Source organism: Tursiops truncatus, chromosome 10 (genome assembly GCF_011762595.2).
Source record: "Tursiops truncatus isolate mTurTru1 chromosome 10, mTurTru1.mat.Y, whole genome shotgun sequence".
NCBI lineage: Eukaryota > Metazoa > Chordata > Mammalia > Artiodactyla > Delphinidae > Tursiops > Tursiops truncatus.
Window position 1 is genome coordinate 41,462,459 of NC_047043.1, and position 26,604 is coordinate 41,489,062.

At 39.9% G+C, this 26,604-nt stretch overlaps 1 protein-coding gene and 1 long non-coding RNA gene across 3 annotated transcripts in view; one reads left to right on the top strand and one right to left on the bottom strand.

The window, feature by feature from the left end:
* Positions 1 to 307: 307 nt before the first annotated feature.
* LOC109549346 (uncharacterized) lies at positions 308 to 19,179 on the bottom strand. Of its 2 annotated transcripts, none has more exons than XR_012334523.1 (3): positions 18,743 to 19,179; positions 12,180 to 13,774; positions 308 to 7,521 (listed from the first exon to the last, which is right to left on the bottom strand). It is a non-coding gene; the product is annotated as an uncharacterized lncRNA (long non-coding RNA). The 2 variants fall into 2 exon arrangements; XR_012334524.1 differs by having other exon boundaries at positions 321 to 3,987.
* A 90-nt stretch (positions 19,180 to 19,269) lies between these two features.
* The window catches only part of FAM83B (family with sequence similarity 83 member B), an 83,904-nt gene continuing 76,569 nt past the window's right edge, over positions 19,270 to 26,604 (top strand). The window contains exon 1 of the mRNA XM_004323330.4: positions 19,270 to 19,377. The gene's annotated coding sequence lies outside the window, so the exon portion shown is untranslated. The remainder of the gene's footprint in view (positions 19,378 to 26,604) is intronic.

Below are 26,604 nucleotides of genomic sequence, written 5' to 3' on the forward strand. Positions count from 1 at the left end.
TAACTTAGCACAATGTTTTCAAATTTCATCCATGTTGTAACATGTATCAGAATTTTGCTCAATTTTTATGCTGAATAATATCCCATTGTATGTATATACCACATTTTGTTTACCCATTCATCTGTTGAAAGACATTTGAGTTTTCTCCACTTTTTGACTCTTGTGACTAATACTACTTGAATTTTGTTCAAATCCCTGCTTTCAGTTCCTTTGTGTATACACCTAGAAATGAGATTGCTGGATCTTATGGTAATTCTCTGTTTAATTTTTTGAGGAACTGCCATACTGTTTTCTATAGCAGCTGCATCATTTTGTATTCTCATCAGATATGCACTGTAGTTTCAGTTTCTTCACATCCTAACACTTGTTATTTTCTGGGTTTTTTTTAAGTAGTCATTTTAGTTGATGTGGGGACAATTCTTTTTTAATCTCAGAATGAGGAAGGCTTTTTCCAAATATGATACAAAAACAAAACAAAACAGAGAGAGAAGCCATGAAATAATATATTGACAAATTTGACTACTCAGAAGTGAAAATTTTTAAAGTTTCTGCATGGCTGAAATCCCCTTAAGAAAAATCAGTATAAAGACAAACTAGAACATAATTGTAACTTTCAGACAAAGATTTAATTTCCCTAGCTTAGAAAAAAGCTCCTTCAAATAGTTAAGAAAATAATCATCAACCAATGAAAAGTGGACAAAATGTATGATTAAAAATTATCAGAATAAGAAAATGCAAATAGGGCTTCCCTGGTGGCGTAATGGTTGAGAGTCCGCCTGCCGATGCAGGGGCCACGGGTTTCGTGCCCGGTCCGGGAAGATCCCACATGCCACGGAGCGGCTGGGCCCGTGAGCCATGGCTGCTGAGCCTTGCGCGTCCGGAGCACAGAGGCCACAACAGTGAGAGGCCTGCGTACCGCAAAAAAAAAAAAAAAAAAAAGAAAGAAAATGCAAATAGATCTTAAGCATATGAAAAGATAGTATGAATCTTAGGTTATCCATCTTCAAAATAGGCTAATGATGTCTACTTCATTAAGCTGGTATAAAGATTCAATAGTAAGTCCTCGATGAATAAATTTTACATATTTTCATTAACTATCCAAAATCTCTAGGAAGTAAAGCAACACAATCCACATACAGCTAAGACAAAAAGAAAAATTGTTCTTAAATTTGAATTCAGCTTAAAAAAACTAATTTCTTTAAGACCAACCAGACTAAGGCATTAAAGTATAAACCAAGTTAATGAATTAGATGGTCAGGTTAGTTCAGTACAGTAGTAACTTACAGAATGGATACTCGAAAAAATATAGGGAACATTTTTAACCAAACATCTATTTCTAAGGAGAAACCTTGGAACATTTTGGATACTAGCAATAGAAAATTATCAGAGGATCTCTTTCAACACCCTCATCATCAGAGGTTGAAATAGCTAATCACTTTATTCATACACATGAAAATCTCTAGAACTCTTCACTCACTGTGAAAAATTTGGCTTCAGTGAGTCTTGTAACTATTTAAGTGTAATTCTAAGATGCTTCATTAACTTTGATTCTTCCTTGAGCAAAACTCCTTGGTAAGGAAAATCTATTTAAATTTCATGAACATTTTATATGGGACGTATGTATTTAATTGTCATGTTTCACTCCAGGGGATCAGAATGATCAAGAGCATTTATGTAGCAGCACTTCTAATGTTCCCTATGAAGCCGTCAGGGAGAAAGACATTTTCCTCTCCCATTCTAAGTTCTCCTGGCTGGTCTAAGAATTAAATTGACATGAGACAGATTAGCTACAGAAAATCAAATAAAAGTTTAATAACATATATATATATATGGGAGAGACTCAGGAAAACTGAGTTACTCTCCAAAATGAACTAAAACCTTTACCTTAAAATACCACCTTCATCTGAAGACAAACCAGGGTGTTGTGGCAAATTGTTGGGATTTCAAATGGGAGGAAGCATATTCACATGGAGATGGAAAGACAAACGTTTGCTGGGCTAAGCAGGGCTCACAGGGTGCAAAGTGAACTCTGATTTCTAGGCTTTGCCAAGTTCCCCCACCACACCCAGCCCATATTCTTTCCAGATATCTCTGGTAATAGCTCTATTCTAGGAATGTGCCCTTTGTCTAAATCCTTTTAGGCAGTTAAGGGTGAGGTAATGAGAAGAATTTCCTGAGTCTTGTTTTGAAAAACAGCCTAAATTAATTCTCATGCCAAAGAGACATATTTTGGTGTGGCAAACTGCTCCCTTATAAAACCATTATTAAATGAATATTCATATAAAGGGATACAGAAAGCTAAAGTTAATGAACTCAAAAAGTTATTTTCTACTCTAGATGTTAACTTTTTCCCAACTCGCATTAATAAATATAATTTACTCGCTATTATATATTGAATGCCTTCTGTGCGTCAAATGCTATTCTTGATGCTTTTAGATAGAGTTGTGAACAAATATGATGAAATCCTCACCCTTGAAAAGACTACATGGTGATAAGAAGAGACCACAAAATCATAAAAACAAACAAAAATGTATAGAGTAAGTGTTGCAGGAAGGGAAAACCCTTCCAAGGTCCAAGACTGGACTCTTGTCTAAAACTTGGAAATGGGTTGTCTGAGAAGTCACACCTGCTGACAAAGCAAAAGACTTTATTCAGAAGGGGCACCCAGGTGGAGAACGGCAAGGTAAGGGAGACCAGGAGAACTGCTCTGCCACGTGGCTCACAATCTCAAGTTTTATGATAATGGAGGTAGTTTCTGGGTTGTCTCTGGCCAATCATCTTGCTTGGCTCAGATTTGCTCTGAAGCAGGGTCCTTCCTGGTGGTGCGTGCTTCTCTCAGCCAAGATGGATTCTAGCAAAAGGATTCTGGGAGGCTGTTAGGACATATTATGGGCTGGCATCTCCTCCCTCCTTTCAGTCCCTCCTGAATTCTCCTGGTGAGTTTTCCATGCCAGCACCATGTTCCTTATCAGGACCTCCTGTTGTGAGACAACTCATGCAAGTGGTTAGCATCGTGCCTGGCCAAGGCAGGTGGTTTCAGTAGATGAATAAAAATTAAAAGGGTGAAACGGGCTAGACAATGACTGGGGGAGTTTCTCTTGTGTAGAGCAGTTGGGGAAGGTCATGTCTGAAAAACCATAAGAAAGCTGAGGAAAGGATATCCTGGAGCCAGAAGGAACAGTGAGTGAAAAGACCCTGCAGCAGGACTATGTGTGAAATATGTAAGTAACAGCAGCAAGGACCACATGTGCAGAACAGTGAGCATGAGGGCAATTCAAAGTCAATGAAGTCAGAGATGTAGCCAGAGGAAAATTTGTGCAGGACTTTGCAGGCTATTGTAAGGATGTTGGATGAGTGGGATGATATGCCATTGGACAGTTTTATAATGAAGAATGATAATGTTAAACATATTTTTAAAATTTCACTCTGGCTGCTCTGTAAGAATAGACATTATGGGGCAAAGGTAAAGAGAACAGCTAAGATGCTCTTCCAAGAACTAAAGTAAGAGTCTCTTTCTAGTCACACAGCAACTAGGTGCCTGGATGGTTCTTCTTGTTGAAAATAACTGCAGGTGCTGAAGGATACACAATGGGAAAGTGTGGCAGAAACTGCTGGATCCTTCCCAGTATTTACTTTCTTCTTATTCTCTGGTAACAGAACACTGATGATTAACTCAACACATTGATGAGAACATCTCCATACTTCCCCACTTCTCGTGGTTAGGCATGGCCAAGTGACAAAGCTCTGGCTAATAATAAGTAGAAATTTTATGTGAAGACTCCCACTGAGACTCCTTAAAGGATGAAAGTGATCTCTTCCTTGTGTTTTTCTCTCCCCTCACTTCTCAGAATGCAGACAGATGCCCGAGCTGGAGCAGACCTCTTAGATTAGTGCAGTGGAACAGTTACATAGAAGGATGCCAGGTGCCTGATGACAGTGGAACCTCCTGGAAATTTCTATCTTGTTCATGCTATTGCTTGTGTACTCCTATTAAATAAAGCAGAGTGTAAGCTTAGCAAATGTGGGAGCAAAGGTGAAAGCAGGTTAACAAGTTTGGAGGTTTCTGCAATAGTCCAAGGAAAAAATGACCAGGATTAAGCAGGGGTGGAATAATAATAAATGGTGAGATTTGGAATTTGAAGGACAATCTAATAGAATTTGTTAGTAGGTTGAATGCAGATTACATTATAAAAAGAGAAATCAAGCATGCACCCATATTTTTTGCTGAAATAAAAAGGAATGGAATTACTATTTACTGATTTGGGGAAGATTGCTGGTGGGGCGAATTGTTTTGTTTTGTTCATTTTTGAAGGACAAGCCTAACCAAAACTTAACTTTGGATATGTTAGTTTTAGATGTTATTATACTTCCAAGTTAAAATATAGTGGGAGCATCTGATGAATGATTCTGCAGATCAAGAGAGAGGACTGGGTTGGAGGCTCATCAGGGATCACCTAATGAATACATATGGATAAAGAAGAGGTCAAAGGACAAGCTAAGGGACACCAGTGTTTATAATCCAAGAGATGACGGTAAATAAGCAAAGAAAACTCAGAAGGAGCAGTCAGTGAGGTGTCTTGGAGGCCAAAGGGCATGGAGTCGGGAGTTCTGTTTCAAGAAGGCCAGAGTGATCAACTGTGACACGCTGCTGATAGATCCTGTTAAGTTCAAATCAATAACTGACCATTGGATTTGGCGATATGAATGAAACACATATTTTTGAAAAGAGCTGTTCATATCACTTGGGTGGGGAGAGGGTGGGAAGACCTCATGGGAATGAACTCAATGAAGAATGAGACCACAAATATTAGAGATTCCTGAAACTTTTTTAGAAATTTTGTCGTAAAGAGGAGCAGAGAATTGAGGAATTAGATTTTATAATTTTTTCATTTTCTTTTAGATGAGAAATACTATAACATGTTCGTATGTTCATGGAAAAGATTCAATAGAGACAATTAGTGTATGAAGCAGGAGAGAGGAAGCCACATCCTGTCTTCCAGTGGGTGACAGGGAACAGAATCTAGTGCACATGTGGAGGGGATTGGCCTTTCCCAGGAGTTAGAATAGCTCACCCAAAGGTGAAAGCAAAATTTCATTTTTAGGTTTTATATTTGGTGGCTGGAATATCAGGACATTTTTTTCTGATTTCTTCAGTTTTCTCAGTAAAATAAGGGACAAAATCATCAGCTGTGAGTGGGAGGGTGGAGGAGACATTAGAGGTTTGGGGACAGAGGAGAAACTGGGAAATAGTCATGAGGAACAGTGGGAGAATGAAATGAACAAGGGAGGTGCCGTGCGGTGGGCTGCTGGAAGTTAGTGATCATAGATGTGAACTGGGACCAGGCAGCATGGTGGTGGGTTTTCCTCCAGCTCTAGTCTCTCCTTGGGTGTATGTGCAGAGGAGATAGTTATATGCACCCAGAACTGGGAACCTGGCTAGGAGAATACAATGGAGGGAAAGAGCATTGTGGGAATAGAGGGTATAGGTAAGGGAATGATCCTAGTGATGAACATTGAATCTAAGTAAGGTAGAAGAGGAATGAGGAATGAGGGAGGCAAAGAGGAGTAAAAAGATGTCAGAGTTGAGGAATTGAAGGCCCATGGAGTTAAGGTTTTAGATATTAGAGGTCTAGTGGGAACAATGAGAAGAATGAAGGTGGTGGTCAGAGAGGGATATTTGAAATGAACATCACAGAGAGGGTGTCATTATTGGTAATGGCCAAGTCCAGGGTATGACCGTGGGCATGGCTCCTGAGATGGGTTGCAGGCTAAGATTATTGGAGGAGAGATTAACAACAGGATCAACAAAAATCTAGTAACCAGGGTGTGTTGGAAAGATGACCTATGTGTATTCTGCACTCACCAGGAATCAGAGAGCTAACCAGATGTTAGAGTCTTCAAGGAATCTTGGGTGTCTAAGAAGTCTGTAGATGACACCAATAAGGAGACATACCAGATGGCCAGACTACTTGTGTACTCCTTGTGTTGAGTGCCCTGGAACCTTGGGATAATCATATGTTGGATATATTTCACCCATTTTTACTGAGTGCTCACAATGTACTAGGCACTGAAGAAAGAAGGTGAATAAGGACGGCACAGTCTCTGATATTAAGAAAATCCATCTAATGGGGAGCCAGGCATGAAAACAAATGTTTGCAGTGAAAATGCATTCCAGTAATCTGTGGAATATTAACAACAGGAAATTATGACAGTGGCAGGTTTTTGAAATGAAATCATTCTGGGTCATATACAAGTCATCCCTGGATACAGTTCAAAATTGGATCCACCTCACATTGATTTTCTCAAAAATATGTAGTGAGTGCTACATAAGAGTGTACGCAGTATGGTAGAAGATACGATGTTATATTAGATTGAAACTCTGTCTTTATATTAAATTATATTATGATAAGTCATGCCATAGGCAAGATTTCCCATGGTTAATTTTTTTTCAGACATTTTATTTAGGCAACCACGGAGGTTCTGTTTAGGTAGGGTCAAAGTTGCTCTTTCATGTTACATCAAATTGTCTGAGTCATGTAAGCATTTGTTTAAAATTTAAAACCAGAGCTTCAACTAAGAAAAATATCAGGGGAAAACAAAGCCAGATCCTGAAGCCACAATGCACTATGTGTTATCTCTCTGAACATAATCACAAGGTTTTCTATGAGAACTTTAAATAGGGTCAGTATCAGTGGGGTATCATTTTTGTTTGTTTGTTTTGGGGGACTTTTGGATTAAATTATAGTATCTGTCAAAATGACTCATAATGCCACCTGATGGTCAGTATTTACTTCTTAATAACTATCATACCATGCTAGTGAAAAACCACTATCAAAAAAATAACTGAAAGAAAAAAAGAACTCCTGGGATAATTTCTCACCTTTTCTGTTGGAGGTGTAATATAATATCACAGTTTATTTAAAGGAACCCAATATTTATTAATTCTTTAATTTATACTAATAACTTGCCTGAATATTTTTCAATGAAAGATGTAACAATATATGCTAACATTCATTTTATCATATTTAAATTGGGGAAAATAATAACATCTATCTCATAAGGTTATAGAGAAGATTAAATAATATGTCATATAAAGTTATGAAAAATGCTTGATTAATTTTAGTTAACATTACTATTACCATAGCCATCAAAGTTATTGTTATAATGGCACAGCTGTTTTGTTTTGAAACATACAGTTGCAAATGAACAGAACCCAGCTAATGGTTGGGCAAGTACACAATGAAGGTTAATTGAATTTGCAGAGGTGGAGAAGCAACATAAGGGGGCTGGAATGGCGTTGAGCCTCAGAAGACAATGGGATTAGGCCCAGGAGAGCCATGAAAATCTCCTTCCATTTCTCTTGTTTATCTCTGCACATCTGCATCGGTTTTTCCATTTCTGCATAATGGCTTTCTCTGCTTCTCATCTTTAAGACGAAATGGCATTGCCACGGCCACCGAGTTTACATGTTGTGGTTCCAGTCACATGCCACGAGTAACTAGTTCATTCTCAAGATCATTTCTAAATAGAGAGAAAGTGTCATCTGTCCAGGTTTTTTCAGTAAGCTCTTCCTGATCTTGTTAGGATCCAGGAGTTGATGCAATTTATAGATGGCTGCCCTCTCACCCTCCCGATGCTTGGGAAGTTCCCAGAGGAAGGACGATTATTGTCAGCAGTGCAATTGTCTGCACTGCAAAAAAGACATGTCATGTCCTACTCTTGACTTCTCAGCTCATCTATGTCTTTCTTTCCATATATCCAAAGATATCCTATCCACGATTCAACCAACCAGTGCCTAACAACAAACACTTAACTACTCCATAATTAGAGTAATCCTGAAGTAATAGTCTTTACTTTACACAGAGCTATACCATAGGGAATAGATCAGGACTTTTAAGACAGGAGCAACTCAAACTAACTTAAAACTAAAAGGGAAAGTTATTAGATCATTAATTTGGAAATTCTTGACTCTAGATTAGATTCAACTAGATTTCAGAGTTCAAAATATTTTCCAATATGTGTACCTCTACCTCCACTGCTTCCCTCTGTATGTAAACTTAACGTTCTCAACTACCGAGGGATTTTCTCCACGTGTCTAGGGAAGATGGGTCACTATTAGATTCACGGTGTGCTATCCCAGTTTTTTCTCCAGTATCCAAATATATAATCCAGTGGAAGACTCACGATTGATATTGTTTTGGTCATGGGCCCACCCATGGCCAATTGTCTATTAAAAAAAAATGCAGTTCAATCTATTTGCATCATACATTTTGTTACCTGAAGTATTCCTTTTTAAGATACCAATTTATATATGAAGACTCCTTGGGTTGCAAGGGACAAAATCCAACTCAAATTCTGTTTAAAACAGGAGCTGGATTGATGGTTTTGTAGTTAGCTATATCCAGGACTCTATCATCTTACTAAAATGTCCTCTCCCTCCACTTCCCAACTGCTTAAAGTTTTTGTCCTTCATAAGTTGGCTTAATTTCCTTTTTCTTCACATTCATCCATTCAGTTAGGAAAGGAAGAGGCCATCCTTCCCCACCTCAGCTTAACAATCTCAGCAGAAAGACAGCTTCTAACTTCTCTAATTGCATTATGATATATGGATATCATTTTAAACTTTACAACATAATCCTATATATCATTTAGGGGTATGTACATAAGTAAAGAAACAAGTATCAGGACAGACATGGGAATGAAAACTGGGGAGAATGATTAACTTTCCAAGATCACAGGATGGCCTGTGGTGGGGTATGTAAGGGCTGTATTGGTTACATGGATCCTTGTTATATTATTCCTTATACCTTTTAGTACGGCCAAGATATTTTATGATTAAAAAAATTTAAATGTTGGGATTTTGATTCTAGAGACAACCTCTGGTTGGCCCTATGTAGATGATTTGAGCAGCCTGGCCCTCTCTCTCTCTCTTTTTTGCTTTAATAGTGAACATGGAAGGCTAGGCCATTTGCTTACCACTGTGGCTGTGGGGAGAGTGAAGAGGTACTGAGGTTCTCAGACCCATTAGATCCAAAAGGAACAGGGAAAATATGGTTTTCCCAAAAGGCGGATGTTGTTGGACAAAAACATCTGAGGGGCATTTTAATGGGTTAGTTTTCTCTAAGTGAAACTCATTCTTTCTCGAGTTCATTTTCAGTTTGTTCTTATATACTGCTACCTGAAATTATAATCTTAATTGTGGCCAACACACTTAAAATAGATAACTAAAAAGGACCTGCTGTGTAGCACAGGGAACTCTACTCAATATTCTATAATAACCTATATGGGAAAAGAGTCTGAAAAAGAATGGGTATATGTATACGTATAACTGATTCACTTTGCTGTACACCTGAAACTAACACAACATTGTAAATCAACTCTACTCCAATAAAATTTTTTTTAAAAAAATGGTGGGGGAAAAAACGGAATGAATCTTTGATGAAATCAATCTTGATCTTTTCCTTGTGCAGTGCTCTTCAAGGCCTCCCCTGGGAGGAGCATGAGGAAGGCTCCTCTTTGTGGGTGTGGGTAGGCACATACACATAGGTATTTGGGCACCCCTTACTTCCTAGTGCTGTTTGATCTTGGATCTGAGGGTGACCCAAGGGGATAATACTTCCTGCACTATTTGTTATCATGGATAACTGTTCCTCAGAGTTTTATATTGCCTCTGCCCTGAAACTTCTTGGGCTGTCTTTTGACTTTATTTGGGGGAACTGAAATTGCTGAAAAACATTTCCACAAGACACTGCCTATAAGGACACTCTCCAAACCCTATTTTACCATGAAAGTTCCCTTCCTGTGATTATGAGTTGTGACCAGTTCTCACCATCCCCTGCTGATTGACCTCGGCCACAAACCATGGATGGGTAACAGTAGAATGAGGAAGGAGCCTTTCTTAACCGTGACCGGGTCCTGTACCTTCCTCCTGACCATGTAGTGATGAAATGAGGCTTACAGTGAAATGAAAAGATTATTACTTCTGGGAACAAATGTTAGAAGACTGCTTGAAAGACATGGAAGGGGAGGCAGGTGGTAAGGTTTAACATACATATCCCTCAAATTTCGATTCTGTACTTTGAAACCATTGCTTCAATCTTATCCATAGTACCTGGTATATGCACCAACTGCAGTTCATGTGATTTATGGTAAATTGTTTTGCCTAGATCTCAAATGTTTTTAATCACTGACCCAGATTTTCTTTATCTGCTTTCAGACGAATGCAGGACTGAAGCATATCCTGGGCTAAAACTAAACATCTCAGAGTGCAAACAGCACACTTTCACATATATCGTTATTTGCTACTATTTCCACTAATGTTTCATTTCTGGTAAGCACTTAGCCTAAATCTCAAGAGCCAACGCATATTACTTAATCAAATACTTCACTGCTGCATGATACAGATTAACAATTTCTCTCTCTGGGTTGAGAAATCAACCTGACCCTCTCCTGAAAGCCAGTTCCACATTCTCTGAGGGTCTGTTATTCTCAGCCCTCCACCTGATACTAAAATAGGTGATTAGTTAGAATTCTTTAGACTGTGAGTAACAGAAACCAGCTTGTATTTACAAATGTAGGAGTGAAAGATACATTAAGAGGATGAATGCATCTCTCCCAAGCCCAAGGACAGGATTGCACTCAAGCCCACAACAGAATCTGAGCCTAGAAAGTGGAAGGCAATTAAGACTCAGTTTCATCTTTCCTCTCTACTCTGCCGTGGGCTTTTGTGTCCTCATTCTCTTTGCAGACCAGTTCTCTTTTCTTTTCTGTCTCCATGACTAAATATGGCTACTCGCAGACTGATTTTATAGCTCCAGACAGATGCTGAAGTTGTCTCTAAATTCCAAGAGAAACTCTGATTGGCTTCCCCTAGTCTGTAGGTTGTGCTAGCTGAAAACCGAATGACGGGGGTGGTTATTTTGAAATATCAGTTTGTCTTTTTAGAACATGATTATACAAGGTGAACCATCAGAATGGAATTTTGCCATGCAGAGAATGAGGCTCTGTTTCTGTCCTAATTCATCTTAGAGCTTGTCTCGGCTTTGATGTTTGAAATAGGTGTGGAATGTCTGCAGTAATGGTAGCCATAGTCATATTGGACCTTTGTATGGTAACTGTACGTTTTCTAAGCTACCTAGCATCTCTTTGAGGTTGGTCAGTATTATTATAATTATACCAGATTTAGGGGTATGGATTTGGAGACACAGGCATTTAAGACGCCATGCTAAGGGTCATGACAAATCCAGGATTTGAATGAAAATCAGCTGGTTCTACAACTTGGGCTTATAAACTTTGGTAATGTTATTGGATTTCAATTTCTGTTCCATCCAGATTTCTATTTTCTTCTCACCATTTCTCATTCCAGATACCCTAATGTCCCAACTGAATTTCATAATAGATTTTTAAAATTAAAACCAAAAGCTATGTTCTTTATATAATAACAAATAGCAATGTAATCTGACTCTCTACAGCAGTAGTATCCTATAGGTTTTTATAAATTATTTTCTTTGTTAAACATTCTCTGTTAACTCCTTTTGTCCAGCTAATAATCATAATGATGGTGGAGTTTATTTTGCTTATGTTTGTAAGCAGAATTGGAACCTTAGGGAACATCTGCTTAAATGAAGTCTAGTGTATTTAAAATAATCCCCACTGGGGAAATAATATACTTTTGGTTGGAATACTGTTGGTAGTAAAGGCAGAACATGGCACTGTTCAAAAGTGTGTCTGTGTTTAAATATGAATAATTCCAGTCTCATAATTAGAGCAGAGATTAAGAGATACATTTTGATATTTGAAGTCTGATATTGAGCAATATAGAAGTCAGGTCTTTGAAGCTCACAATCCCTTACATTTGTTCTTTTCAACACCATATCAACTCAATTTTCAGAAGAAGAGGAAATGTCAGCTACAGAAGTTGCTAAGAGACAAAAACGTGAGTATGCAGGCACCACTTGGAAGAGTTAAAGGGAAGGTGCTCTTGGGTATAATACTTCATTCACTCCCTCATTCATTCTTCATATATTTTTGAGCCCCTGCTATGCACTAGGGGTTCAGAGGTGGACAGAAACAGATGGATGTTTGTTCCCTGTGAACTAGAGGAGTTGAGCATTTGCATAAACTTAAAATTATAATTACTATAGTTTTAAGGAAGAAAAACCACATGAAAATGTACAAACCTGGAAATGACCCCGTCTGAGAAGCCAGGAAGGCTTTCCAGTGGAAGGAAGGGTAACGTTTAACTCTGAAGGAGGAGTTCATATTAGACTCTTTTCTTAAATGCACCAGGATGTTTATTGCAATGCTGTGAATAGTAGAAAAATATAGTAATCCGGATATAAAGTTGTAATCAATAGAGAAATGCCACATATATAATATAAAACATCCTTTCAAAAGGTACCATGTCCCAGTTAAAAGAATCAATTAGAGCTTTGCCTTTTGACACAGAAAGATTTCCATGAAGTAATATTGAGCCAGAAAAACAAACTAACAAACATGCTTTAAAAAAACATGGGAATAATTCTAGAGAGTGGTTTCCTCAAGGGAAAAAGAGGGAAAGCCTGGGGAAGACAGTGAGCTTTCCAGGCAGAAGGAACAGCATTTGCAAATGCCTTGAGGAAGAACGTCCAGGAAAACAGATGAACTGGAGGAAGCTGATGGGGCTGGAACTCAGAAGGTGAGAGCAGGGGGTACAGCGTGAAGGGAGGTGGAGATGCCAGGTAAGTAGCAAAATAGGCAGGCCAGTGCATGCAACAGGCCATGGTAAGGATTTTGTTGTTATCATTCAGTATATGTTTTATGCCTTTGGACTATTTGCTCTTTCATCACTTAGTGGTTGCAGCCATCACTGGGTTGGTCCTGCAGTGTTGTGTGTATATTAGAATCTAAGACACTGTGCCCGATACAAAGGAATTACTCAGTAAATCCTAGTTTTCTACTTTACTTACTCCTCCTTTCGATCCTGCTTTTCCCACAAATAGTATAATTTGGTTCTGTAGGTCTCAACTCTCAGACTCAATGTCCCTCTATGTTTCTGAACAAATAAGGTTAATGTCCCCTCATTATACTGAAACAAACTGAAAACTATTGATAAAATAACAACCTACACACATATTTTTAAAAAGGAATGTCATGCCCTCATTTGTAATATAAATACAAGCAATTTGTAAAACAATACTGTTTTTTAAATATATAAATATTCACACAGAATTCTACCAGAAAACACGAATCAGATGCTTGACCTACAGTTGCCTAGGAAGACAGATATGTTTTACTGGTAACTGATGCAGTTCTGCTAGTGTTGTGATTTACAGAATAAAGAATAATTCTTAGCACATTTCTAAATTAAGCAAAATATATTGTAAGTAGATTCCTGGAATTCAATGTATGTTAAAACTGTTTTTACTTGTAAAAGATTACAAGTAAAAAAGAATTACTGACTTGCAAAAATTAACTTAGTTGCAAACAATTCTTGTATGTAAAAGGAAGAAATTCTAGTCTTAGGTAATAATTAATGGATTTTTCACCCTCATTATGTGGCAGGACTGCAGTTACTTGCACAATACAGGGGGGAATTTTCCATTGTGCTGGACCCATTGCAGGACATATTCCTTTCCAGGTTCTTGCCCACCAAATGCCAGGAGAGCCCTCAATCATTGTAACATTTCCAAACGTCCTCTTTGGATTGGTATTCCTTCTGCTGAGAACCACTGATCTGATTGGAAGACAGGATGCTGGGAAGGTTAAATTATACCAGAAGACTTCAGTAACAGCCCTGGAAAACAATGATAGGTATGTTATAAGGTCACATATTTTTAGCAGAGAAGTAGTAAAGGGATTAAGTCTTTTGCATTTTAAAGAGCCTACACTAGTCAAAGCTAGAATTAGACAAAGTAGGAATAGAGATGGGTCTTGAGCAGTGGTTATCCTATAGAGAGGCAGAAAGGAACAGGAGGGCATCACAGGCTGGGGATCCACTGAGCAGACGTGGGCAAATGCATGAAGTGCAAATAAACATGATCTGGGAGACAGTGATATAGGATTGCAGACATCCCCAAATTAGATCTTCCAGAAAAGGCAGTTGGAGTTGGCAATTAGCTGCTGCTCCTCTCTCCTCTCTCTCTGTCTCTGTTTCTCTCCCCTCATTGTTTTAATCACAAAAGCACAAGTTATATCCCAGACCTCAGCTGACCTCTGTGAAATCCAGTCCAGGTAGTGAGTGACCCTGAGGACAACTAAAATGACTGCTACTGCAGTATGTCTAAATAATTCATACAATGTAGGATAACGATGGATGTCCGTGATTATGTTAATAACCTTGGTGATCATGGCTGTTGCATACTGCCACTCTAAAATGCCTTTGAAGACAGCTATTCATATTCATCCATAACAATGATGAATAGCTAATGACTTTTCAGAAGTTAGGTGAAGCCTTTGAAAAGATATTTAAACTGGACAACTTTCATATACCTTAGCAAACACTGGTAACAAAACACTAATGGAAATTTATTAAAAATTAGTAACTCTAATAATCAGTAGATTATATCAAATATCTTCTATCAGCATCACTACATGTTCTGTCCTTCTACTTCATTGATGATTGTGTGTTTTACTAGTAAATACTGGCAAGATTTTTAAAGTTATTTGTGTGTGTCATGAAAAACGTAAGCAACCTAATATTTTCCCATATTTGATCTGCCCAAGAAGAAGAGAATATGCATTCATGAGAGGGTAGGATCTAATGAGTTTAGTGATTTAAAAATAAAAGATGATGGTTTTCTGTGTTTTAATTACCATTTAATTTCTCTTTACCTCATTTCCTAAAATAATTTGTTACAATTATCTAACTTTGGACTTCCCTGGTGGTACAGTGGTTAAGAATCTGCCTGCCAATGCAGGGGATATGGGTTCGATCCCTGGTCCGGGAAGATTCCCACATGCCGTGGAGCAACTAAGCCCATGAGCCACAACTACTGAGCTGGCACTCTAGGGCCCGTGTGCGGCAACTACTGAAGCCCGAGTGCCTAGAACCCGTGCTCCGCAACGAGAGAAGCCACCAAAATGAGAAGCCCGCGCACCTCACCACAAAGAAGAGTAGCCCCTGCTCGCCTCAACTAGAGAAAGCCCACATGCAGCAATGGAGACCCAACGCAGCCAAAAAAAAAAAAAAAATTATCTAACCTTTTATAGATACTTCTAGATAAAAAAAATAATTACACAGTAATAAACATTAATTTTGAAGAATGGAGGAAGCACAAAGTATAATAATGTGTTTCCCATCCTTTTGAAAGAATTTAGCAGTAGAAAAAAGACCCAGAAAAAACTATTATTAATCTACATATGTACCTAATAATATTTAATTATATTTGTTTCCGTACCTCTTTTCACAAAGAATCATACCATCTTTTTGGACTTTAAATTGTATTTAAGTTTTTACACACACATGAACACACACACACAAACATACACAAATGTCAAAGATTCAGATAAACATAGATAATTCCTAGGCATATCTGCTCTGCTTTATTAACTTTCCAACCTCTGCCCTAATTAGTGCCTGACATGATGCCTTTCCTACAGAAAACTCTTGATAAATATGTGTTGAATTAATGACACTTACATAATACTTTATATAGCAATTTAAATGTGGCACATAAATAAAATGAAGTTCATTTCAATGATTTCCACAGTAGTCATACATGAAATGTCATAAGACAGTTAAACTGATGTGATGATTCATCCAGCTATAGGTTTTGTCAACACTGATACGGAATTTTGCTTCTTAACTTTCCCTAATGTACTTAGGGAAAATGTTATTGATAAGCACAACTTGTTTTTTATTGTTAAATGTGACATTCTTTCTGTATCAATGGCTTTATCTGCCTGGAAGCCATTGCCTTGAAGTGCACTAAAATGTTTATTTTAAAGCTCTTGAAAGGACCAGAAGCTTAGTGCTCCTTTGGTCTACAAATAATGACTGAAATCTGGTAACCCACTGAAATAGCTTCTTATCATTTTTCTAAGAAGTTTTGAAGTTACACGTGTTTGTTAAAAGCAAAATAAACAGTCAGGAAAAAAAATATCACCAAGAATATAATTCTCTTTTCCAATAAACTTTATTTGCTTTTTCTCTTCTATGATTTCTGTATCTTTTATTTTTATGAATGTTTTTGTGCATCTGTATAATACTCTGTGTTATTCTATTTCATATATGTATAGTTTGTCTTCTCAATTAAATTATAAATATGTTGAGGATCAGAAAAAAAAAAAAGAAACTGATACTGCTTTTGAATCTCCTTGTGCATGTGAACTCAATGTGGGAGATAGCTCAAGATCTGTTGAGTGTAATTTAACATTGCCACTATTTTGTTCTCGGACTTCAGCCTAAATTTTGTCGAATGGGGTAAAGAAGCAATGAAGATGGACTTGCTGTCTGATCAATAAATATTGTCTTGGGAGCCTCTTAGTCAAGCATGCCATCTTCTCACTCATCTTTTTAGTTACTTTTAAAGGATTATTTGTAAAATTTTAGTTCCTGTTTTCAATCTAACCTGTTTAAAAAAATCATAGAGGTGAGAATGTATTAGGCACGGTTTTCATATGGAAAGACTGAGGGTTATGTGTGCTTTCCCACACTACCTGGCTCTTTTTCCTTACCACTATTCTTTCTATCCTTTGCTATTTCCTTTCCACAATCTTTCCCTGAGTGCCTATAGACTTAAGAGAGGTCCCCAACATCTCAGAAATAAATTCCACATGACCCTGTTCCTGCCTCTTCCTACTTTTCACATACATGGCTAGTTTATTTCTTTCCTTCCCTCCACTGATAACTTTTAGCAGCTCCAGTTATTTCTTATTTCAAACCCTTGAACTTCCACATCCACTCTGACCCCCAATGATATTGATTTTCAGTCTCATTGGCTGTCTAATTGGTCTCTCTGTTGTCACTGCTGCTACCCTTGTCACCCTTTTTACACTACAGCTGGCCTAACTGCTCTTCCTCACACCCTAGAATTTATCCTAAAGGGCATCAACTGTTAGATTAGTCATTATTTCACCATCAGTCAATACCAAGTCTGTGTTTTGCAGCTTTGCAATCAGGGCTCTTCACAACCTGAGCCCAAGTATAATAATAGTGGCCACTTAGTATCACATATCAGTGCTATGGTAAGGGTTTTACACGTACTATTTCTAATTCATAATTCTCACACCAATCCTAGGCAGTAAATAACACTGATATCATTCTGCAGCTGAGGAAATATCTTGAAACTTTTCTCCGAAACTTACCTTCCAGTGCAGCCCTGCCATACCCATGGCCACATGTGGCTATTGCTGTGTAGGGTCCCAGAACTCACTTTTACTTTCTCACCTCTAACCTTTCGTCTGCGATTTCAACATCTAGTTATACGTCAACTTCCATCTTCTGCCAAGTCTGCTCATCAGTCAGGACCCAATTCAAACTCCGACATTTCTATTCTGTCAGCATTCCCCAGTAATCTAAGCAGTTAATCATTTCTTCCTCTTACCTGTAAAGCACACAGAGCCTTTCCACTTAAAGTTCTACTGCCTTGTCTAGTAGCTCCCTTTCCTGTACATGTGTCCTCTCTCCTCACCTAGCTTGCAGGATACTTAAGGTGTCAGGTCAATTTTATACATTCTCTCATCCCACTAAGGATGGAAAGCCCTTAGCATAGCACCCTTAATGGATTCTTTCTCTCTACTGATACTTTCCTCTCTTTTGCTTTGAATAATTAACATTTTAGTAGATATAGATTTCACTTGATTTATGCACGAATGCATACGTTAATAAAATTCAACTTCCCACGGGTCCCTTTTAATTTTAGTCTAAATGTTCTTGCTGTTTTTTAAATAGGATAAGCATATATTTATGAACATAGTTTCAAAATGCTCATAAATATTGTTCTCTTAATGCAGCATTATTTTTGAACACCAGCAAATGAAGATCCACACAGAGAACATGGACTGAGTGAGTCAGAAGATTTCATGCCAAAAATGAAGACCAGAATTGCAAAACTATTAAAAGGTGAGACATGTAAATTAGCAGAAACAGAAGAAAGAAGTTGACTGAGTAAAACAAGAATATTCTGCACATGCTGTTGAAGAAACTGCAGATCGCAGATACCACAATCTGGAAATTTGTCTTTGTGATGTGCTGGAACTTACTTTTACTTTCCATCTTTGTCCTTTGCCCTGTTTCAACATCTAGAATATGTACATTTCATTCTCCTGTGTCTACTCATCAGTCAGGACTTAATTCAAATCTCAACAGTTTAGCATTTTCCTCAAGTGTTTTTATTCAGGGCAAAATAGACATAAAAGTCATTTAAAAAGTCAATTCCAGCTTATGATAATTGACATATCATGCCAGAAGTTTAAAATATGCCTATTTTTCCTAAGTTTCATTCTTTCCCTACTAGGCTGCATTCTTAACATTTGCTGCAAATGGCTAGATCTTGAAGACGACGTGATTATACAATTATTAACAACACTCGAAACAGATTTACTGAGATGTAGAAGAAAAAATATAAAATTAATTTCATTAATTGCCGCAATTATTTTATATTAAAACCAAATGATAGTGTCTCTATGTCCATAACATTGCTCCACAGCACCCCACCTAGTGACCTGCTTTTCGCGCAGGTATTCCTTTCATCCAAATCAGTAATCAAGACAATGCAAAGTCAGTCCCACATCTTTGATGATACGTAAAACTCTTTCTTACAAAAAGATAAATTCACACGCAGTTTGTCTTCCACCTTTCCACCTCCTGCTCTCCTCCAAGCCCGGACACACTCGGGCGGTGGGGTAGGGTCTGCATTGCGGGCTGCCGATGGGAATTATCTCCCTGGAGCTGAGTCCATCCGCTCCCTGGGGGGTGGTACCACCCCGGCTTTCACCCAGCCGCCCCCCGCCCCCGCGCATTCCTGAGCCCGGGACGCACGGGGGATGGGAGCTGAATGCCGCTCCGTGAGCCCAGCCCCTGCCCAGGTGAGCGCTGCCGCCCTTCGGGCTCTGCTCGCCCGGCCGGGATGTCGCGACTTGTAGTTTCTGGTAGCCCTGAGGGCGGACAGGAAAGAAAGGCTTTCTATTTTGCTGGCCGAGGGTTGGAGGTCTGAGTTAGACAGGTTCCGGGGCGCTGGCTGGCTGCGCGGGCTTCGGTACGACCCAGCTTGGAACCTGTTGCAGCCCGTCCCCACCCCGCCCTCGCTGGCTCGGCACCTGGGCCCGGGAGGCGCGGCCCGGGCGGGACCGAGCTGCCCTCAGCGCCTGACGCGCAGGTGACTCCTCACCTCCAATTCCTGGGACGCAAACCTTTGGCGCGGGCGTGGCTGCGCGCGGCTCGGGACGCTCCCGGCGGTAAGTGGGGTCCTGGCTCCCCTCCCCTCCCCTCCTCTCCCCGGCGGGCGGGGGGCGACAGGGGCGGGGACCACGGCCACCCCGGGGCCGGCCAGGAGGAGGGCGCGAACCTCCCCGGGCAGCGCGCGCGGGATCGGACAGTTGCCGGCGTGCAGAGTTGTCTCTTGCTTTTATCTGCTTTTCTTTCGTTAGCGTGTGTGTAAGAGTGAGTTGGAAAGTTTGAAAAGTTCAGTCTCAGGCGAGCTGGGTTCGGGTGCCCGAGGGACAGGCCCCGCTCGCGGTGTACTTTGGATCATTTTCCTCTTGGCTCTGGGGTCGGCGGTGGGGAGAGTCCTGGAGGCCTCCTTGGGAGGAGGGCGGCTGGATGGAGGAGGGGAGCTTGGGAAAAGGTGGGGACCGCGGCTGCACAGGGCATGGGTGTCCTTTAGACCCTGCGTGGGGAACAGCACTCAAAAGGGAAAATAAAAGTTTACCTTGACACACTCTCCTATTTGTGTCCGATCCCGCTTCTGCTCTCACATTAATCCAGACTTGTGCTTTTCAAATTTTAGTTCCCCTGAGCCTGGATCTGTGACCTTGATTAGCTCGCCCGGTCATTCTGGTTCCTATCAGATTTTGAGAACCACTGCTCCAGGGTGGTGGTGGCCTTAAAAGGAGAGGGGATTGCTCCTGGAAACTCACATGGAGACTTGAGGTCTGTTCTTTGTGTCGTGTTGGGAGAATTATTACCTATATGGCGGGCAGGCAGTGAAGAGGAAGATAATGTATGTATGTTAGTAGTTGGAATCACGGGTGTGTGAAGAGACAGTGGTGCTTTATAGGGAAGAGACTGGAGATTTGGGAACACAGGACCGCATGGAGACTGTGCCCCTAGGAATGTGCTTATAAATTATAGCGTCTCAGCCCCAGCAGTGGAGATAAGAGCTAAGGAGGCCAGGACACTAGGAAAGAGTGGTGCTAGTAGCCAGCAGTCAAGGCCAGACGCTGATGTCCAGCAGCTCCTTTCCAGATTCCCACTTGATAGACATAATGCTAGGTTACCAGCAGGCACCTCCCCTCTTTCCCTTTCTCACCCCAAACACAGGCAGAAGCCCCAGGGAAACCCATGACTGAGGCTGAATCAGTCCTGACAAGAAATACGAAAGGGAGCAGGGATGAAAGGGACTCAGAAGAGGAAGCTGGTCTTTTCAGTTTTGCAAAATAACAAAAGAACAAGAGTGGCATGGATCCGGATGGGGTGGGGGTGAAGCAGGTCTTGGTTTTGTTTGATTTCTCCCTGTCTTCCTGCAGTTCCTAGCATGATAGAGGCCCCCACTCCATCCAGTCCAAATTTCACCCCTTGCTTTTGAGTTTACGGCACACGTCGTGTACATACCTGTGTAGAATGCTGGCGGCACCCTGCAGAGCCTGCCTGAGGGGCTGGGTGGATCCTGCCTTTCAAGCTGGCACGTTTTAGACCCCAGATGCTCAGAATGTAATGTGGGAAGCATCACCCATTGAACAACTGCTGAAAGGTGTTGCGTACATGGAGACAAACCACACCTCTTGCTCAGTGTGATGTTTTTTGTGGTTACTCTCTGGAGTTTGTTACTTTAACTGTAACTGACTAAACTTTTGGGGGATGGTTATTCTTTCTAGTACATCCCCTCCTGCTAGCAGACCCCTTACAGTTTATGGTGGAGCTTTTCTTGGCCATGACTTACTGACCAGAAACAACTCACCTCCTTGCTTCCGGTTCCATTACATTATACACCTGTGAGTTTCCAAGATGTAACAGGGCCCTGTGAATCTTGCAGTGAAGTTATGATTCCAGTAAATCAGGCCTCTTCTGTAATGTAAATCTGGTTGGAGGAGACCTTTTGAAAAGGCCCCACTCTTAGCTTAATTTAACTAATTATTTGTAAAGTTACAAGTTGCCCTTGTTTAGCTAGTTAGGTAAGTTCATGTGTCTCCCTCTGTAACTTGCCGAGTATGTGTGTCCCAGGGATGTTTCACAATTTCACAGCGTCTGTTAAACACAGTGTTAAAAATGTCCTTTTGATCACTTAATTATATCTAATCTGGAAGTGAAGTGTATTTTAGAACTTTGTTGGTGAATTTATCATTTGAAAATCAGAATACACTCCGCAACCCCCAGAACCCTGGAAACAGAATTCTAAATGATGGATTTTAGGGGTTCCATGGGTTAAATTTTATACAAATAGCACCTAAGCTCCATCAAGAATTAAATCCACCAACTACCAATTTCTCTGAGAAAATTTTCTGGAGCCTTCAGATGCCTCTTCCTCCTCCTGAGGTGGGTCAGTGGGCTTTGGCACTGTTTGCGGTACCTATCCCAGCCCACAAGGTAGAGTCGGGAACCCACGGGGGTTGGCATTGCCAATCATGGGAGATGAGTACTGTGGGCAACTGACACAGGACGGGAGGGTGGGGATGGTGAGCTCCAGTAGAAAGGGTATGTGTGGAGGTGAACTTGAATGGGAGTAAGTTGGCTTCCATTTGGGAAGGAGGGTTTTTAAGGAGTCAGGATGCTAGCATGCGTAGGAGGTAGGGGTGGGGGATCAGGGAGGTAAAAGATGTTTTGAGCAGCTGTGATGCTGTGAGGAAGATGAGCCTGGGTTGGAGAGATGATACCAATATAAGGAATATTCACCCGTTGGACACATCTACATTGCAAAGTGCTTGAGTCACATGATCATGGCTTCTATGCGGAACTTTTCCTCGGGGGATATCTAATTACCTACCCAGTTTGTATATTGTTTTATTTTCACACTGTCCTTTGGAGTGAGCCCAGATGCCCCCTAGAGGCACGTGCCATTTATCCTTTGAGCTATGTGTCAAATAATTTGTAGACTCTGCTCATCCTTGGGGAAGGTAAGGTGGTGGTAGTGGTCAGCCTCTTGCGTACTGGCATAGGGTCTGGTGTAACCTCCATGTGAATGTATATAAATGACAGCCAGTAGGCAGTGACCTATTTTAAAGAGTTTATACAAAAGCTGTGCAGTCATGATGTGTAAAGGTTATAACTTTGTGCTCTTGTGCCCTATCTATTCATTCAACATATATATATTGACAGTTATGCACCAAGCAATGTGTTCTGCTCCAGGAATGTAAGGGTATCAAGATCCTGTTCTTGGATCTCGGGAAGCTCACAGTTAGGAACCTAATAAGTACAAACAGATATTAATGATCAGGTCCCTTTACTCAGTATTTCCTTCATACTCTGAAGATCTCAGCAGATATTGTGTATGTTCATTAATCATTTGTGAAATTGAACATTAGCAGACCTGAGTTAGTGGTGATTTTGGACGGAGTATTTAAATTCTCTCAACCTCTCAAGTTTTTCACTGGTGTGAAAGGGCTTGGATACATGATCACTGGTGTATCCCATTGTGCTCTGAAATTCTCTGTGATTGCTTTTAATTGACGGTACCATAAAATAGTGTTAACTAAGGTCTCCCCAAGGTATCACTGAAATCTCATTATCTCCACTTCTATTGTCCAACTTTCATTTCAAAGGGTTTTAGTTCTCTGTTTATTATCACGTTGCTTCTCAGATTGTATAAGCATTACTCACTTGGGGAAGAAAAGGCAGTTTTCAGAGTACTAAAAAGCGGCATCTTCCACCTCAATGGCTGTAATAGCGTCGCTCACCATAGGATGTCTGTCTGGGCTGTCTTTTATATACATGCAGAAGCAATGATGGCTTCACTTCTAAACAGTGTGTTGCTCCAAATACTCAGTATCATCTGACTCATTCAATAGCTGTTTCCTGATGTTTTTTAAAAAAGGTATTTTTCTCAAATAAACGTAACTCCTGAATTATTGGTTTGAGAAAAGTGAAAAAAAGGTAAGGTGTTTTTAGAGTAAGGAACTGTTGACGGTGTTTCCCAATGATTTCAGGGTTTTTTTGCAGTCTCAACTGTTCCTTTGCTTTCCAGTCTTACTGTCCATTTAACCTTTTTGGCCTCTCTTTGTCCCTTCTCGTTCCTTCTCTTCCTTTTCTTTCTTTTCCTCAGTCTTCTCTTTCTTTCTTTGCTCCACCATCTCATCCTTTCTCTCATCTTCTTTTGCTACCTCACCTGTCATCTTTTCTCTGTCCAGCCCTCCCATTCCCTACTTCTGTTTGTCTGTTTCTCCATTTGTTCACCTATTTATTTATTTATCTTTCTTCATTTCCATCTGTCATCTCCATCAGTACAGGTCTCTACTTTGGTACATTATATGTTTCTAAAAATCTGTAAAATCAAATTGTATTAAAAAAACACATTGCAAGAGAAGTTTTATTCTCTGATAGCCAAACTATAAATAATATTGCCAGTTACACTTTAATGTTAAATACAGTATTTAACAATACATTTCTAGGGCTTCCCTGGTGGCGCAGTGGTTGGGAGTCTGCCTGCCGATGCAGGGGACACGGGTTCGTGCCCCGGTCCGGGAAGATCCCACATGCCGCAGAGCGGCTGGGCCCGTGATCTATGTCCGCTGAGCCTGCGCGTCCGGAGCCTGTGCTCCTCAACGGGAGAGGCCACAACAGTGAGAGGAGCGCGTACTGCAAAAAACAAAACAAAACAACAACAACAACAAAATACATTTCTAGCATCTTATGCATTTGAAAATTTATTTTCCTTCCTAATGGAACAGGTGTATAACGATCATCTGTTTAAAACTAAAGATTTGCCTCATTTGTCATATCCAATCATTTCCATCTTTGCCTTGATTATATTCCATTTATCAGATAAGCATTTTGTCACTACCATGGAGACTTTCATTTATCTATTTTTCAAAAACTTATAAGTTCAAGTTGGAATAAAATATTCAAATAAGAGTGCAAATAAGACAGTAAAAAGAGGGTAACGATGTTTTGAAACTGCATATTGACATGCTGACAGCCTTACTGGGCAGTAAATTGAAATGTTTCTTAGTTGATGGATTAAAGACTGGATTTATCACAGAAGAGTTACTTTGAGTGTCAGTGTCTAATGCAGAAAAAGTCACAGGTCAAAAGGACTAAGTAAGGGACCACTTAAACATATAATTGAATCTTTCTTTTAAAAAAATTCTCAATAGAAAAATGATACTAAAGAAAATTGAAATGATAGCCTATGTCTACAATTTCCGTGTCTGTTAATGTGAGGCAAAAAACATCAGCCTCTAAACACTGAGAGTAACATGAAAAGTGCTTTATTACAAAAGCATTTGTTTGTGCAATTGGCCAGTTCTTGTACACTCGCATCTAAAGGTATTCCCTGAGAAATCAGTCACATCTGGTACATCCTCAAAGCCTTAATTCAGAGCGCTGTTATTAAGACAGTGTCTTCAAACTATATTAAATCCCGTGTTTTGTTTATAGAGTAGACTTACTCCCAGTTAGCAGGTTGCATCTTGTATGTAGAAGAGTTAGGACAAGAAACCTAAAGGGAAAAGAGCATAAAATCTATTCAAGGCCATTGGATCCCAAATATGATTCCCCAGAAATTTGGGACAGGAGCCCTAGATCATCCTTAGTAGGTGTGTGCACAGTAAGTGACTTGATAAAATCATTAATGATTTGAGTTAAAGAAACAAATTGTTACTTTTGATTTTAATATCACAGCATAGTAATACCATTATCTGGGGGAGACCCTCAATAGTTGTTTATTTTGTATACATGTATTCATATGTATACATACATGTGAATGACTTTCTTGATTTGTACAGAGGATGGTTACAACTGAAGCACAGAGAAGACAGCTTTTGATAATGTAACCAGTGATAACACACCTTCAGAACAGTGCCAGGGTCTTTCCACTTGAAAATGTACATTGTTGTAGGGATTGCTTGTCATTACAGTTTTCCGGGTTAGAACCACGGTCAGAGAGATTAAAGCACAGTTACGAAGAGAGATCACAGGGAACTCAGGTTACTGTTTCCCTGAAATCCACAAGACCTAGAATCCATTATACAAATGCAGCAGCATTTTACACATTTAAAAAATGTGTTTCTTTATTTAGACCTGATTAACTAATTTCTACGTGTGCAATTGTTTTATAAACAAGTGAGAGGAGCCAATGAAGAAGCTTATGGGCTAGTTTTCCAATCACATGTTTTTAGGGGGAATTTCTGGGAGAAAATAAAAGAGGATCACTTTATTTCAACTGTGATATAGCTAGCTAAGCACATCCGGTGGTGTGTTTTGGGGTGTCTGTGAGCTTATTATGATTTTAGGCAGCCTCTCTGCTATTGGATGGGGCTGTGTTCCTGTCTTGCCAGTTGTTTGGCATAGGGTGTCTAGCACTGTAGCTTGCTGGTCTTTGAGCGGAGCTGGGTCTTAGTGTTGAGACGGAGATCTCTGAGAGAGCTTTGGCCGTTTGATATTACGTGGGGCCGGGAGGTCTCTGCTGGACCAGTGTCCTGAACTCGGCTCTCCCACCTCAGAGGCTCAGGCCTGACACCCAGGTGGAGCACCAAGACCCTGTCAGCCACATGGCTCTAGCTTCTTCCTAAAGTGGACACATTCTCGTAAATATTTCAAGGTATCTAGAAGAAAGTGCTCATCTTGTACTACTAAGCCCGTGGATCTCAGCAGCCTCAGCACACACCTTTTTTTCTTTCCTGATGAAAAGTACAGAGCTTTCGCCTTTTCACTCAAAGGAAGCATTTTACATCCTCTCTCTGGCGTTTCCGAATTGCCATCTTCACTCCTCTTGCTTTGGGGTCGTTATTAAGTAAAATAAGGGTCACTTGAGCACAAGCCCTGTGACACCCCAGTTGGTCTGATAACCCAGACGGCCACCAAGTGACTCGCACAAGTTTTACGTACCTTTAGAATGGAGAGATTTACATACTGCTCGAAACCATAATCTGGCTTTGTAACAGGATAATTTATTGGACAAACAGAAGCCTCACACTGCTGTGTTTTATCACGCTGTTAAAAAAAAAATGTGGACTTTTAAACTTCTCCAGGCTGCTCTGGAATATATCGTCGATGCCAGTTTCACCTTAATGATATACCAAACGTCTGTAATCATAATTCATTTAAACAGAGAATGAATCATTCCTTCCTGCTGAAATAAATCCATTTAATAATATAACTGACATTAATAACAGAGGTGAAATGAGTCATGCTTTACAGCTAATTTGTATCACTATTTCCATTGAAAAACACAGGACTTTAAAATTAAAGATGATATAAACAGATGGAGAGATATACCATGTTCTGGGATTGGAAGAATCAACATTGTGAAA